This window comes from Tamandua tetradactyla, chromosome X, assembly GCF_023851605.1.
Source record: "Tamandua tetradactyla isolate mTamTet1 chromosome X, mTamTet1.pri, whole genome shotgun sequence".
Taxonomy (NCBI): domain Eukaryota; kingdom Metazoa; phylum Chordata; class Mammalia; order Pilosa; family Myrmecophagidae; genus Tamandua; species Tamandua tetradactyla.
In genome coordinates this window covers 155,729,332-155,746,340 of record NC_135353.1, presented here as the reverse complement: position 1 = coordinate 155,746,340, position 17,009 = coordinate 155,729,332, and the positions used below count along the sequence as shown (strand labels likewise).

Genomic DNA, 17,009 nt, shown 5'->3' with positions numbered 1-17,009 from the left:
ATTTCTATTGATCACAATAGATTCTTTAAGAGAAAAAAAATAAGAAATAGCTCTGAATAAATGTCCTTAATAAATTAAAGCACAAAGCTTAATTTAATCAAACAATGTTTAAAGACAAAAATGAAGGCCAACCATGTTGTCCTGTCCAAGGATAAACAAATTACAAACACATGCCCCAGTGTTCAACATGGAATGAATGCAGAATTGACAATGGAAAAACATTAAAATAATGAAAGAAATAAATCAATTGTGACTTGAATATAGAAATTATATCATGTAACATTCATGAAATTGAGGATTTTCTACATAGGAACTTCTCATAATATTTTGAAGAATTTTCACAGCTCAAGTACATCACCTCTTCCAAAACCTTATTGATGACCACAATAAAGCATGCTTCATGGTTCCTGGTAATAAAGTTTATTAATAAGCAACAGGAGGTTCCACTTGCTCCTTTGGAACTCTTTCAGGAAGAAAAATACAGCAAGCAACAATGAAATCTGTTCTGCCCACTGGATAAAAAATTACAAAGCCTAGTAACATCCAAAGCTAGAGAGCATGTGGGGAAATGAACACATTGTAGAGATGTAAACTGTGAGGGGCTTAACTATGTCTTGAAATTTTAAATGTGCATACCTTTTAATCCAAAAATTCTAGTTCCCGAAATTGTCCCTACAGAAATATTTACACATATGCACAAAAATACACATGCACACAGTCATTGAAGCTTTGTGTGGGGCAGGAAAAAAGAAAGTCTAAGTATCTATCAGTAGAACAGTTAAGTTAAATGATGATATATCCATATTAAGCAATATTGTGCAATGGTTTAAAACAATGAAGTTGACCTATATATACTGACATATAGAGGTTGTCAATATGAATAAGTCAAATGAAAAAAAAAATCAGGTTTCTTAATAATATATAGACTAGACCATGTCAAGAAACAAAGCTATATGTGCATATGTTTGTTCTTACAGTGACAAGGGTGGAGACATACAAAAAAGCCTGGAAGAAAGCCATCAACTAGTCACAGATAGAAGTGTGATGGGGGAGAGGGGAAAGCCAAATTTTTACACTGTAGAACACAAACATGTACTAATGTATTACTTATACTTTAAATACATTTCTTCTAGTGAAGCAAAACAAAACAGAGGGAGGGCCAAGCCATCCAAATCCTCCAAACAGAGCTCTTAAACCTTGAGCGAAGCTCAGGGGGAGGGAAAATGGGAAGGAATGCCATCAGCCCTCGCCTTGCTCTAACCCAATTAGGAAGGCCCAATTGAGAGCACCAGGACTTCTGGTCTCAGAGCCAAGAAACCAGCTTCCCAGCAGGGAGCAGAGACTCACTTGAGCAAGTTGTGGAAAAGAATGTCAAAAACAATGATCTGCAAACGCCTGGCGGATGCAGAGGCTTAAATTTAGTTCATCCTTCAGCCCACGGATCCCTCCTTGCCCCTTTTTCCTCACAACACACCCATCATCCTTTCTGTCTCCTAGAGAAACTAAGCAGGAATTAAGATCCGATCGGCCACCAGCACTTCAGTAACAAAACATAGTGACTGCCAATGTTTTGGGATCTTACATCATTGAAAGGAAAGGAAAGGACAAGTCACAAAAGGAACCAGATCAACTTATATAAGACATGGCACTGAACAGAGAAGCTTCTCAGAGAAGAACAAACTCACCGATTGCTAGGATTAACTGCAATCTCCCCTGTTGTAGATTCCCCCCAAACCATGACATCATCTGGGAGGCTGGGAACGCATCCAACTTCCTCTAGTCCTCTATTTATCAAGCTGGCTAAAATCCAGGGTAATACCAGTGTGACAAAAAAAAAAAAAAAAAAAAAAAGGCAAGCACACTTTACTAATGGTTTGGGTGGGAAGGTAATTGTCTCTGGGTGTACTTCAAGCCTTGCTCCAATGCAGAAGATCCCAGGAAGGCTGCAACTAAGGATCAGAACTCCCATGCTCAGAGACTGTGCAGAGGCCTGGGGGGGTAGGGGTGAGGTGCACCGACCCCAGGCATCCTGAGGATAATCAGTACCCCAACAGGGAAAGTGCATTGGTAACAGCAGGCCCACGCAGCTATCTCCCTGTCCTCCAGGGGACTGTGACATCAGTCCAAGGATCAACAGAAAAAAATAGCCTAGAACATGCATGTTCTAGAGGGCTCAGCACTTTAGAAACTAATGATTACTTAGTGCCCCAGACTGAGGGACAGAGACCAGCCAGCAGTTCCTGGAGATGACAGCAACTCCATGGAAGAAAGGACCAGAGGACAAAGAGGCTTTGATAAATTGGGGATGGAGCCAGAAGTAAGCTAAGAGAAGTTTCTCCAATACGGTAGGAAAACCAAATTGCACAAATGGAGATGACAGTTAAGGTTAGGCTCATGGGTACATATAGAAGGTATGGGTCTTCTCACCGAGGAGCAAACAAAGGTGGTTCAAGAACCTCATGGTGCTGCCATTACGGACAGGACCCTGCTTAATAGGACCCTTAGCTGTGTAGGCTAGTTTTTTCCATTCTGGGTACCACCATTCACGAGGAGTTAAATCATGAGACAGCTCTAGAAAGCTCAATGAAATTTACCAAGTGCCTACTATGTGCTCCCAAACAGGGCCACACTGCATGGCTGTGCAAGTTGCACCCCTCACAAGGACACCTGGCCAAGGGAACTACTGGGGCCTGAATCCAGGATGCGGGGCTTTTTAAAGGTGCCATATGAGCCAGCTGGAGGTCCCATCACTGGTAAAATTGGGCGGGCTGAGGAAGGGATCTGACCTGGGGCAAGGAGATGGATCCAGGAAAGCTTCCTCGAGGAGGTAGCAATCAGGCTGCATCCCAAATATGTATGACTCCCTTTACGTGAAGAAATGGAAGACAGCATGCCAAAGAGAGCATTCCCAAGAGAGGGAACAGCCTGAACCAAGGGTTCGAGGAGTGGACCAAGGGTTGGCGTGGAGTGGGCCAGACTTTATAGTCAGTTTGATGTTTCTGAAGCATAAAGAACAAAGCAGAGGATAGCAAGAGGAGCTCTTGCTGGAGAGATGGAGCAGAAAACCCATGGAAGGTATTAAAGTACCATCTGTGAAAAGGTTGGGGGAAACTCAAATTTTTATGTTCAGATGGAGGTTTAAATGGATTGGGAATAATATTCACTACATGTATAGGCACTCGCAGAAAGAAAAGGGTGACTGGGTGTTCTCCATCTCAGCCATGGGCAGAAGATGATAACAATAAAAAAAGTGGTTCACACCACAGCCCGAGGGAAGAATGTCCTGGTAATGGTGATCATTAAATTGCAGAAGCAATTAAGAGAGCTTTTGGAATTACTTTCAGAAATATCTAAAAAAATGATCTCTTAGTCACTTGGACAAGACTGTGAGATGAGGTGGGACAAACCATACCAGGAGAAGTGGCTGGTGGACCTCTTGCAACCGTCACCAAGCTATTTTTCTACATCACCAAAAGTGTTTTTTTCTCTCCAGTTGTCTCTTCCTCTCCTCCAACAACTGCCCTCTTTTCCTAACCCTTCCCTTGCTTGAGGATCTCCAAGTCTATTCCTGGGACGAGAGGGAATGTTACAGGTTGCCTCTGCCCAGAGCAGCAGAAAGGGGTATCAAAGTACCCACCTGCCAATGACTCACTGACCACCAGTCTCAATGCTCCAGGTTTGGCAACCACAAGCCCTTTACCTAACATGGCAGAACTAAACGTGCCTCAAAGCAGGTCATGACTCTCCTTAGGGTGTAAACAACTCCCCCCTCACAAGCAGATGCATACACAAAGAATTAATTCCTTCTCAGAATTACTATTGCAGAAATTTACTATCTCATAGAAAGCATACATACAGATTTGATTTCTTAAATGAAGTCCCATATTAAGTTTTATTCATACCAAGTTAGAGGTGAACTTTCTTTCCTTCTATTTTTATGAGAACAATTCACCAGGAAAAATGAATTTAGATAACTACTGCAACCCTAATCCCAGTCGCCATGCCTGACATTTTCTGATTATCTCTCAACTTCTTTCTCCACTGGGTAACAATCAATGTTGACATTTCTCTCTATTTAAACTGTGTTTTGATACAGCATCTTCAATAATGAAAAAAAATTTAATAACTAAAAGATACATAGATGAGGAAAGTAGAAACAATTGTACAAGTAGGATGGGTCCCATCAAGTTAACTAGGAAAATCACACATGTAAATTTGTCCTTTGTTTAGTAAGTCTTTGTCATATATTTGAGCCTTGGACTAGAAATTAAGACTAGTACATTAAAAATTGTCTGTTTCTAAATATATTTGCCACTTGAGATATACTAAATACTTAGCTGCTCCTCAGTTCAATTCCAGAGAGTAAAAGACAAGGAAACTCTTGCCCATAACATTTTTATTGCTCCTACTGGGAATGAGTAAGAAGTTAAATTATTATCGTGCCCAACTTGACAAATAAACCATGGATGATAGGGATTTGGTGATTTATTAATATTATTTTTTAATTCAATATGAAAGCCTCAAACTCAACCTCCAGATTGCTGTGTCTGCCGGCTTTGCCAGCAAAAGAAATTTCTAGCCCTTCCCTTCTGTAGAAGATTGCAACACTGGCCATAATTTTTTCCCATGGCCATAAATTCTTCCCATCCCAGTATGCCTGCCTACTTGCAATGTGACTTTGCAACTCCTCCTATCAAAAGGTAGAGTCTATTTCTCTGCCCCCTTGAATGCAGACTGGCCTCATGAATTGCTTTGGCCAGTGGGACATTAGCAAACAGGATGGAGCAAAAGCTTTAAAAGTGCTTGATCATGGACATTTGGTCTCTCTTGCTGTTCTTAGAACCCTAAGCCACATGTAGGCATGTCAACAAGGCTGAGCTAGCCTACTAGTTGATGGAAGAAACATGCCCAGTCACCCCCACTGCTCCAGCCAACAGCCAGACAACTCCTAGGAACAGAATTATCTAGCTAGCAGCTGACTGCAGAGATATGAGTGAACCCAACTTAGACCAGCAGAAGAACCATCCTGTTTAACCCAGCCAAGGATGCTGACTTCAGAATTGAGAACTAATTAAATCGTTGTTGCTTTAAGCCATTAAGTTTTGGAGTGTTTTGTTACATAACAAAAGCTAACTTACATATCTTCTCTCTTCCTTTCTTTTCTTTCACATTCCTTCTCCTGCTCTCTACTTTGTCTTCCTTCCATGACTTCCCCCCACTCTTCTTGCTCTCTTCTTTTCCATCTACAAGGATCCCTTTAAGTGTATAAGATGTGGATGAGCTATTTCTCATTCAGTCTGCCCTATTTTCTTCTAAACTATTCCCTCTGACACCAGGTAAGCAGACTCTGCCAGACCTTTCAGGGTCTGTGGGTCCCACTCACAGAATGATTAATCAAGATTTTTCTGGGGACCAGCAGTCCCTAGGGTAGACTCTTGGCAGAGTTTTTCAGCCCATCTCTGGGTATTAGCTGTTGATAATCTCCCCAGGACAATCATTTCTTACTGTGACCTGGGGAGTGGACTAATGAGGTGTGTTCTGGCCCTCCCCTTTCTCCAGAAACCCAAGGAAGGGTAAAGGGGCATGGCCTTCCCTCGTATGGTTCCCCGGGCTAAGTGATCAGAAAATGTATTTATAACTACAGGAAACAACGCACTGTGAGTGGTAAAGTGCTTAGATTTCCACTTGTTTACTACATGAATAAAAGAAAATCAATAGGGTCATCTTGCTAATGACATCAAACTACTCAGTACAACTCAGAATCCAGGAGAAGGTCATTTCTTAAAATGCTTTTCTTTCCTCTTCCACATTTATAGCCTTTACTTTATTCCCACTCTAACTTATTTTTTTTCCCTGAATGATGTTTTCTTGGACTTTTTAAAAGTTTATTTTTCCCTGCTGTTCTGGAACCTGGCATTTGTTTGTGGTTATGACATTAATGTTTAGAAAGGTCAAATTAGATGTCAGGATTGTATAAATATTCATTTTCTTTTGATGCTGTTTTAAAAGAGACCCTTTTCTTCCCCTAGGATTCCCTAGAAAAGTTGTTCTTGAGGTACATGTGTGAATGCATTTCACAACTGACCACCAAAATGCCAGGCAGGCAGAGATTTTAATGGCTTCCAACAAGTGCAAATCAGGAGCAGACCTTCAGGAACACAGTCCAGATTTTTCTTGGTTTTCCAATGTGGTCCCCTGGAAGAGCAGGGGAAGACTGCACTGCCTCAAGCACCTTCCGATATTTCCCTACCTATGTTCCTAAACTGCAGACAGAAGCTTCCACTTAAGAGAATTACTTTTCCTCCATCTCACCTTAATAATAACCGTCCCTTCCATTTGAACAGTGATTTACAGTAGACAAAATGCTTTTCATACATTATCCCATTTGACCCACAAATGTTTACAGAGTACCTGCCAGGCAGATTCCTAGTCCTGTGCTAAGTACCAGGGATACACTGGAGAGCAAAAAAGCTCCACAGAACTTATTGTCCTGTGGGGTGGGGGTTGGGGGCAGGGGGAAAAGGGAGACACGATGCAAAAATTGACACCAAGAAATGTAGACAAGACAGTGTGATTTTCCCTAGGGGGTCAGGGAAAGCTTTCTTGTGGGAAGAGTTAACCCAGCAAAGAGGCAGAGAAAGACCAGACCAAGTTAAGGACAAAGTCTGTGCAAAGTTGCTATGGCAGTATGACCTGTATAAGGAACTGTCAAAAGGCCAGGGTGGGCAGGACACAGAGGGGGAGGGGGAGGGCCGCGAGAGATGGGGCTGGAAGTACAGACAAGGCGCACTCATGCAGGGGCTTGGTGGCCAAGGTAAGGAGTTGCATCTTTGTTGTGAGAGCAATGGAAAGTCAAGGAAGGATTTTAAAAAGAGGGTAATGTATTCAGAATCACATTTTTACAAGATTGCACTGGCTGTTGCATGGAAAACAGATTGGGAAAGGATGGAGTGGAAATAGGTATTTCTGTTCTCCATTCTCAAACACTGTTCAGAAGGTGTGAGCAATTCAATCAAAAAAAAAAAACACCAAAGTGTGAGGTACAAACCCAAATTGTGAGGAAATAGAGAATATAGACGTAGAGAATATAGATGTTTATGTGATAGCATGTATATGCACACTGAGAAAATCTACTGAAATAAAAGGAAAACTAGAGTTCAGAAAAAGGAGGAAAATTCAAAATATGAGTAAGTTTTTCCTCTATACTACGAATCAGCAAACTTCTTCTGTAAAGGGTCAGACATATAAATAGTTTTGGTTTTGTGGGCCATTGGGTCTCTGCCAGAACTACTCAACTGTACAGATTAGTGTGAAAGTCACCATAGGCAGTATGTAAATGAATGGGTATGGCTGTGTGCCAATAAAACTTTATTTACAAAAACAGGCGGGGGACAGATTTGGCCTGTGGGCAATAGTTTGCCAACCCCTGCTCTATACCAGTGTGGAGGTGATTATAGTATTCCAGGTAAGAGATAACAATAACTTGGATGGGGGCAGTGGTGTTGGTGAAGAGATCCATATTTGAGAGGTACTCAGGAGGAAAAGTTGGTGGGACTTGGGCCTGGATTGGATACTAAGGGTGAGAGAGTGGCAGGCACTGCCAAGTTTTCAGCTGAGGCAACTGAAGCTCAGAGCTAGGAAGTTACCAACACCTTGCCCCGTGTGCCTTTCCCCCACAGCCACTGGCCCTGTGGCAACCCAATCTGCTGCTCTCCATCCCAGCCCCCACAGCATCCCAGCGCTCCACAGTGCTAGGTTACAAGTGTATGGGATGCTCCCTCAAAATGCTTTTCTCCCTCATAGTCACGTATAATTTCTACAGGGTTAACATCAATTCCCAGCTTTTCCCCTTATACCAGCCCACATGAGACAACCCTAAAATAAGAAAGTTATCAATGACAAAAAAAATAGCATAGGAGACAGCTAATGCCTAATTTCAGGGGTAGGTGGGGCAAAGAATGAAGAAATCATAGGGGTTGGAATTAACTGGTGAGAACAGCTTTCTTTACAAAGACGAGCTTGGAGTCAGGGGTCTGGAGAGAATGAGGAAGGTCAAAGGCAGGAGGAGGATTGGCAAGCCCAAGGGGGCAGGTATGAGAACGCACACTTCCTATGCCGGGGCAGGCACACAGACTGGTCTGGGAAGCACAGGAAACCAGTTGTGGAGCTCTGATTTGAGGGTGCACAGGCCGTTCTTTTCTGCTCCGGTCTTCTGAACTAACCCTTCATTCTCCACATCTCAAATTTTGTCCATCCACCTATAGGGACTACACAAACCCACCTTGAACCAGGACCCAGCCCAGGAGGTCTCCAGGGAGGTAGAAGAGGAATTCTACATGTTGCCTTGAGTCTCAGAATCGTTAGTAATACTTTTATTTAGAGACCCTTCTTGTTCCATGATGACTAAGAGGCAACTGACAACCAGGACCACGCATGACAAAATGGCAGTTTGTATTCCCCATACTGTCCCTCAAAAAAAAAAACCAGGTTCAAGGAAAATACAAATTAGAGAGAGAGATAAAGACCAGGGAGGAGAACAAGAAAACAAATAACTAGGTCATAAAAGGTCTTCTCATTTGTATTATCAAACCACAAACATGGCTCCTTGGTGACCAAATAGAAAAGGAAATCATTTTCGGTTCCGAAATCTTATTGGTAAGATGAGAAAACATAACAATCGTTAGAGAAGGCAAAACTTTTCCCCGAACCTGCCCGAGGCTTGGCCATAATACACGTCCTCTCTGCCCAATCTCTCATGAGCTGATTCAATCAGGCTTCTCTGCTTCTCTTTTCAAGGCTGCCCATGACTTCCATATGGCCAAACCCATAAGTCACTTAGCCTTCTCAGAGGGGCTTCAGGAAGTTGAGGCTTCTAATGAAGACTCTCTTTTAAATGGGGGCCAGTCCAGGTTTGCTCAGGGAAAGGATAAAGGGGTATGCTCTGGGAAGGCCAGAAACCTCTCTGGTCACCTCCACCTTGATGAATGGTGCCGTAAACACTTTCAGTCATATAGGAACCTCTTTGAGGATGCAAAGATGGGGGTGACTGATTCTACCTTGCGTGAGATGGGGGAGGGGCGGGCAGAAAAACAAGTTCTATATCAGAGGGTTTGGAGGATGATGGTGACCTGGAAAACCTATTAAAGCTTGCTTCTACAGTAGGACTCCTCTCCTACTCTAAACGTTCTCTTTAATTTTGAACTGATAGTTAAAAGACCACCTTGCAAGGCTTGTTTTGTTTTTGTTTTTTAAGGCATTGCTGCAATAATAATAAGGCAAAATTTCAATTACTGTCATCGTTCACAGATGAGTGTGACTTAATTCAGCAAGTCAGCTTCGATGGAGAGTAAGGATACCCCAGGCATAGTCGCTGGGGAGCACCCAATGGGATCAGCCAAGATAGGAGCATTGAGTTGGGAAGGCCTGCTGTTTGGCAAGAAGAGGGTAAAGGAGGAGGGACAAAGGGGAAGAGATGGCCAAAGAGGGGATTTGCCTAGATTATAGGTGTGCTCTGCTCGTTCTTAGAAACTGGAAGTCACAGCCATGCCAACAGTTCTCCTACATCAAAGAAAATCTCCCAGGTGCCGGCTGGCTGACCCTTTCCCTGTTTTCTTTCTTTTTCTCCTTCCTCATCAGGATGTTCTCTCTTAAAGCATCAAAACTAGCTGCTCCTTTCACTTGCATCACCTTCGTATGACTGTACTTGGCCCCACCGGAAGTGGAATTATTTCTGAAGTCCAGATGGCATGAGGTAGGGTGGGGAAAGCCATAGCGGGAAGGCTCCGATGGTGGAAACTCCTCTATCACAGGGAAACTTGGCTGCAGCCCCAGGCCCTGGCCTCATACCAGAGCAAGGCCATCCTTTTTTTTCTTCTTCTTCTTTTTTTAGCATGATCATTTTTAAACCGCCCAGGGCTAAGATTTTTCAGCGTGTTTTTCCAGAAGGCCTGGCAAACAACAACTTGACAGGTTCAATGGTTTTCATTGACAGCCTGAATGGAGTCCTCTGAAGACTGAAAAACTGGACATACAAACAGCCCATAAAAATCCTACCTCCCACAAATGTCTGTACACTGCCTTTCCCAAATGACCTTCCTGCACTCATGCAGCACGGGTGGCTTCACAGCATTTTTTAAAAATGATTTTTCCAACATGGAGATGTTCCAAGTGGCATGGGAGTATTCTTTTTTCCTTGCAGTAAGAGATTAACTCCCTGGATGTTTTGAGGAAATGGAAGCAGACTACACCGAGTTGAGTTACTACTCTCAATGCTAATTACTTGCCACCAGACCCCAAAGTCTCTCTGAACTCTGAGGCGCATTGAGCCTGCAGGTTCCAAGGTTCAGAACTCATTATAATATTCTGCAGAACAAGCAGTGTGATATTATGTGTGTGCCAGTTCCTTTAAACTTGAATTCTATGGGTGGTCAGCAAACTTTATATAAGAAGGCTCACTCTCCCGAGGTGGCTCCTGTGGGTGCTTCTGCCAGCTATACCTTGATCAACAACCCATACTTTGGTAATCAGCATATGGATTGTCAAAATTTGTTACTGGTAAAAACTAGTGACTCATCAACTAGAATGATGAATGTCTGAAAAGTGATCTCATTAGACATGGAAAAAAAAAGTGATCTCATTGGTTTTCAAAATGTGTGAACTGGTTAAAATAGCTTCGAGACATGCCTCAACCTTTCTGAACAGAGTATAAGAAGCTATGAAGCCCTGTACCTTTACCCCCTAGGCACAATATCTGGTGATTTGTAATCGTATGATGCCAGCTACAGCACAGCTTCTCAAAGATTAATGTACATTCGAACAGCAGGGGATCTTGCCTTAAAATACAGATTATTTTTTTTAATAAATCTATGGTGGGGGCTCTCAGGGATGCTGATGCTACTGGTCCATGGACCACACTCTTCAGTAGCAAAAGTCCAGAGCAGGACTCTCCAACAGAGATATAATGCAAGCCACATATAAAATTAGAAATTTTCTAGTAGTCATGTTAAAAAAAAAAAGCAGTCATGTAAAAAAATTTTTTTCTAGTAGTCACGCTAAAAAAACACTAAAAGTAATTTTAATACTGTATTCTATTCAACCTAATGTTTTCAGAGAGTCTTTGGGGTCTGGTAGCAAGTAAAATATTATTCAACAGGTAATCAATATGAGAAATTATGAATGAAATACTTCAGATTCTCTTTTGCACATTAAGTCTTTGAAATCTGGTGTGCATTTTACACTTCCAGCACATCTCAACTCAGACTAATCAAATTTCAAGGGTTCAATAGTTGCCACATGTGGCTAGTGGCTGCCATATTGGATGGCACAAAGCTAGAGGGTACAGAATCCTACCTCTGGACTGTTACTGTGTCAGCCTCGTGACAACCTTTTATACAAGGTGTGGTCTGAAGACCTTAGACAGAAAGCTAGGACTTAACTGAGCTTACAGAACAAGCTGTAAGAACTGTTTTGTGCCTACTTGCTAAATACTGTTTGTTCAATGCATGTCTTTAAGTGGGGTGGACTTTGAGCTGAGGCTAATTTTTTTTTAATCAATTCTGTTAACAAAGTTGTATGGAAGTCCTTAACCCTCACTTATTTCAACTGTCTTTGCCTGTTACTATTATCTATCAGAAAGCATCTGGGAGTTCTGCATAATCAAATTGGTTTAGGGCAGTCTGCAACCACCCCAACAACTAGCCATTTATAACACTGGTTGATTTTCAAAGACAATCAAACCCAGGCAACTGCTAAGCACGGGCAACATATTAAAGAGGTAACCCTCATTTCATAAGGACACCACCAGAGCAGTAATAGGATCATCCTGGATTCCTCCCGTTCCCTCATTCCCCACATTCAAGCCATTTGATTCCATCTCCACAATTCTTCTGAACTCTTCCTCCTCATCTTCACCGCCATCACTCCCGGTCACTTAAAAGACTACAAGCACCTTTTTACCTGATCTACTGGCTTCTCTCCATGGAGCGTCAAAAGCCATCTTCTTCAAAGATGAATTGAATCACATCACTCCCTGGCTTAAAACCCTTCAGTGCTTTTCCACTAAACTCAATCTGCTCCTAACTCTCAACCATGGCCCACACAACCCAACATGGACAGGGCTCGCCTCTCCCTCCATCCAAGTGATTCTCAACCTGGGGCAATTTTGCCCAAAGGGAACATTTGGTAATCTATGGATCAATTTTGATTGTCACAACTTGCCGGGAGGGGGTTGTGACATCTAGTGGTGTGCTGGTTTGAAAGGATGTATGGACCCTAGAAAAGCCATGTTTTCATCAAAATCCCATTTCGTAAAAGCAGAATAATCCCTATTCAATACTGTATGCTTGAATCTGTAATTAGATCATCTCCCTGGAGATGTAACCCAATCAAGAGTGGTTGTTAAACTGGATTAGGGGAGATGTGTTTCTCCACCCATTTGAATGGGTCTTGATTGGTTTACTGGAGTATAAAAGAGGAAACAATTTGGAGAATGAGAGATTCAGAGAGAGCAGAGAAGAACAACATAGCCATGAAAAGCAGAGTCCACCAGCCAGTGACCTGTGGAGATGAAGAAGGAAAACACCTCCCGGGGGGCTTCATGAAACAGGAAGCCAGGAGAGAAAGTTAGCAGATGATGCCTTGCTCACCATGTACTCGGCAGCTAGCAAACTAGAACAAGTGAGTACGGGTACCGTCCAGGGTTGCTGCTAAACACCCTACAATGCACAGGATAGCTCCCTAGATAACAAAAAACTATCCAACCCCAAATGTCAATAATGCCAAGGTTGAGAAACCCTGGTGTAACCTCATCACTCACCACTCTCTCCCTGGCTCACTAAGTTCCAGCCCCACTCACCTTCTTTCAGCTCTAATGTCCTGCTAAACTCTTTTCTACCTGGGGGACTTAACACAAACTGGGCCCTTCCCATCCCTGGCTCTTCTCTTCCATTGGGGCTCAGCCTAAATGTGCCCTCCTCAGAGGGCCCTCCCTGACTACCCTATCTGAAGTGGGTCTCCATGTCAACCACCATCTCCGTGCATCAGCTCCTTGAGTTTTTGCTTCACAGCTCTCTTTAAAACTCATGATTCTTTCATATATTTGTCCATTTATATTTTTCTTTGTCTGAGTGCTCCACTGGCCAGCAGGGCAAAGTTGTATCTGTCTTGTTCACCAGTGTGTTCTTGGTGTCTCACACAGTACCTGGCACATACTATTTACTCAATAAATATTTATTGAATGGGAAGGTGCCTCGCCACAGCAGAGCACACTCACCCACTTTTCAGTTGGCCTGTCCAGCCACCTGGGCCAGGGTGGGGATGACCCAGGGTTAAGGTCCTCAGCTTCACCCAGGTCATTCCAGTGGAATAGCAAGGGAAGTCTAATTCTGGACAAGGTAATCATGGCCCAAGCAGTCTTAAGGAGACTTATGACAGACTCAGAGGTTTCCAGAGGAGCAGTTCTAAAAATTGGGATGTCCACCTAGCTTCAACCTTCAACATAAGAGCCCCTGCTTTACAGCCCCAGAGCCCTGCCCGGAAACCTGCCCTTAAGACAGATATCCAGCTCCCAAGAGTGGAAATCTCCCTGGCAAGATGGGACAGGACTCCCAGGGATGAGCCAGGACCCAATATCATGGGACTGACAAAACCTTCTTGACCAAAAGGGGGAAAAGAGAAATGAAGACAAAATAAAATTTCAGTGACTGAGAGATTTCAAAGGTTATCCTGGAGGTTATTCTTATGTATTATATAGATATACCCTTTTTAGTTTATGGTGTATTGGAGTGGCTAGAGGGAAGTACCTGAAACTGCTGAACTGTGTTCCAGTAGCCTTGATTCTTGAAGACGATTGTATAACGATATAGCTTTTACAATGTGACTGTGTGATTGCGAAAACTTTGTGGCTGACACTCACTTTATCCAGGGCATGGACAGGTGAGTAAAAAAAATAAAGACAAAAAATAAATACATAACGGGGTAGGATGAGGAGTAAAAAAAAGAAATTGGGCAGATTGCAATATTAGCGGTCAATGAGAGAGAGGGGCAAGGGTTATGGCATGTATGGGTTTTTTCTTCTATTTCTTTTTTCTGGAGTGGTGCAAATGTTCTAAAAATGACCATGGTGATAAATATACAACTATGTGATGATATTGTGAGCCGCTGATTATATACTTTAAATGGACTGTATGTGCATGGAGATACCTCATTAAAAAAAAAAACATATATAAGCTATTTATGTGGATGTTACTGCGAAAGTTTTCTACTTCAATTAGAGAGGCAATGACATTTTAAATCTTATGGCTAATTAGGAGTTAAAAGCTTCAAACCTGGTAAAGGAATTTCAAACAAATAGCTAGCAGGCTTTCCAGGGGATCATCCTACTTACGGAGTAGCCTGGAGCTGAAATTGACCCTCTATCTGAAAGAACATGACCCTGGGCTTTCCCTGCGGCACCCGAGAGCCAGAACTACCTTCTCGGAACCTGGTTGAGGCCTTTGGCTACTTTGGACTCATATGTCCAAATTATCTGAGGTGACTCAGAACTTACCCAGTCCCTGAATGAACTGAGTATCCTGAAGACCAATCACAGAATCATAGGAGGTAATACCTCACAGATCAGAGAGTAGAACACCTGCAGTGGAAGAAAGTGAGACCCTGCCAGATGAACGGTGACCTGTCCAACCCCTAAGGTGAAGGTCGGTAGACGGGTCTTCTTAGCCCTTCCACCAAGCCATAAGCTGCTTGAGGGTAAGGATTCTATCCTACTCATCTTTGAGCCCGTCTTTTCTAGTACTGTCCAGAGTCCCTTGCACACAGAGATGCTTGTCAAATCGAACAATCAATCAATCACACCTTGGCCAATGGTAAAGGCCAGGCCTCCTGCTTCCCTGGCTGATGCCAGCCCATCTCTCCAGCAGGCTCTTGCCTTCAGATCTGCATGGAGAATAGAGAAAGGGGCTGAGCAGAGAGACTGAGCGAGGGAGGGGATGATCTAAACAGGTCTTTGCACAAGGGGAAAAATGCCTGGGCTTTTGCAGGAGGAGGAGGTTCAGGTGCTCTTGACTTGAGTCCAAGCTGGGCCCACATATATCTGAGTTCACCAGGTAAACTAAGGGGCAGACTCCTCTCCCCAGTGGATGTTTGTTACATCTGAGAGGGAACCCCTAAAAGGTGACCTTGGACCCTAAGCTGAAATTAAATATTGGCCATTATCACCAACACTTCCTCTCCCACCTCCACCCACCCCAAATTCCTTCAACAAATGACTAAGTCATTAATTCAATCATCTGGGCTGGATTTGAGTGCAAATGCCTCCTGAGCTAGGCAGCCCATTAGGATCTCCACACTAAGGGGTGGTCAACATTGCCATCATCTGCATTAGTGGGGAGCAGTTTTGAAGGGGTGGGAATGAAGAGAAGGTCTCTTCTAGAGAAGTACCTTTAATTGCACCCATAGTCAATGTATGTAAAGCCCCAAGCAGAGTGCCTGACACTCTAAGTGGCTAATAAAGGTGATAATACTAATAGCTGGTATCTCTCTGTTTACGCTATGAACTAAGCATTTTGCTGAGTGTTTTACCTATAACAAAACAAGAATTCTAGGACACAGATATGATGACTATCTCCATTCTACCGCCAAGGAATCCAAGGTACAGTGACTGCTTTATTCTGCAATTCGTGATGGGCTAAAATTAAAAACTGACCATTACTGTCATCTCTAGGAATAACCTGATAAAAATATCTTCCTGCCTCCCTACACCTCCCTTTTCTCTGCAGTATCCTACATGTGAAAATGCTTTGACAATTTTGTCAATAATTTGGCGCTATTACAAGAGAATAACAAAAGGCAGCTGATTACACTTCTGGAAACTGAGATTTAAAAGCAGATATTTTCAGATATTATATGCTTTTTTTTTTACTTGCATGACTATGCAACATCTTCTGTATTCAGGTAGAATCATTTTCCCATCAAATGATATTTTTCAATCTGTATTCCTAACTCAATAGCAATAATTACTGTTTATTGAGCATTGACTATGTGCCTGGGATTTTGGGGTGTTTTTCATGGACTGGCACATTTATGTGTTCCAACAACCCACAGGATGCATACTACTGCTATTATTTCCATTTTACAGATAGAGAAACTGAGGTTAGGAGAGAGACTAACCTGTCCAAGACTTTGAGGGCTGGCAAGTGGTATAGCCAGAATTCAAAGCAGGGGCTCTGTCTCCAGAGTATATGCCCCCTTTAAATGCTCTGCCATCTTGCTTTGTGAAGGGGTGTGGCAACCTTTCTTTTCAAGGGGTTAGGAAGTTACTGGATATTTCTTCTTGAGAAACCCCACTGGCTGTTGCCTGACTTTCCTTTTCAGCCTTGGAACTTCAAGCCCATTTTCAGCCCATTTCCTTTCAACTCCACCCTTTCCAATGAGAACTTTGGAGACGGACAAAAATATTCTCTTTCTTATTCACCCTGTGCTTTTTTTACTTTTTTGCATCTGTCCCTGAGACTGACCTATGCAACTGTTAGACTTCAAATGAGAGAAATTATTCCTCACCATTATATTATGGCCTAAAATTATCTTCTTAGAGGAGACAATGATACAGAAAGAATGTACAACTTACTCAAAATTATACAGGAAGTCAGCAAATAAAAAAGTATGTCACTACATGATAGTTGCTATTAAGACATTACTTTTGGCCGGATTCAGGCTAATGCTTTGCTGATGCGCCAGGAAATCTTAACTCCAAGTGGGGGGGAACATTCCTTTTTACCCAGCTGCACTTCTAGGATTTGTTTTTCTTTACCTCAAAAGTCAGGATGAGCCTGGACCAGGGATTTCATACTTTCTCTCAGACCAATTTCAGATGAAAATCTGGGTGGAAAAAAAAACTTCATCTAAAAGAATCAAAACCATAATACTTAGAGAAAAACATGGTAGATCTTCATGTGCTTGTAATAAAGGTATATGAGTAGAATAGAAAACGCATTCCCTTTTAGCTAGTGTGAAAT

General features: G+C 42.6%; 1 protein-coding gene across 4 annotated transcripts in view; it reads right to left on the bottom strand.

The window, feature by feature from the left end:
* Nucleotides 1–17,009, bottom strand: part of ADGRG2 (adhesion G protein-coupled receptor G2) — a 133,798-nt gene that overhangs the window by 95,924 nt on the left and 20,865 nt on the right. The window lies entirely within an intron of this gene.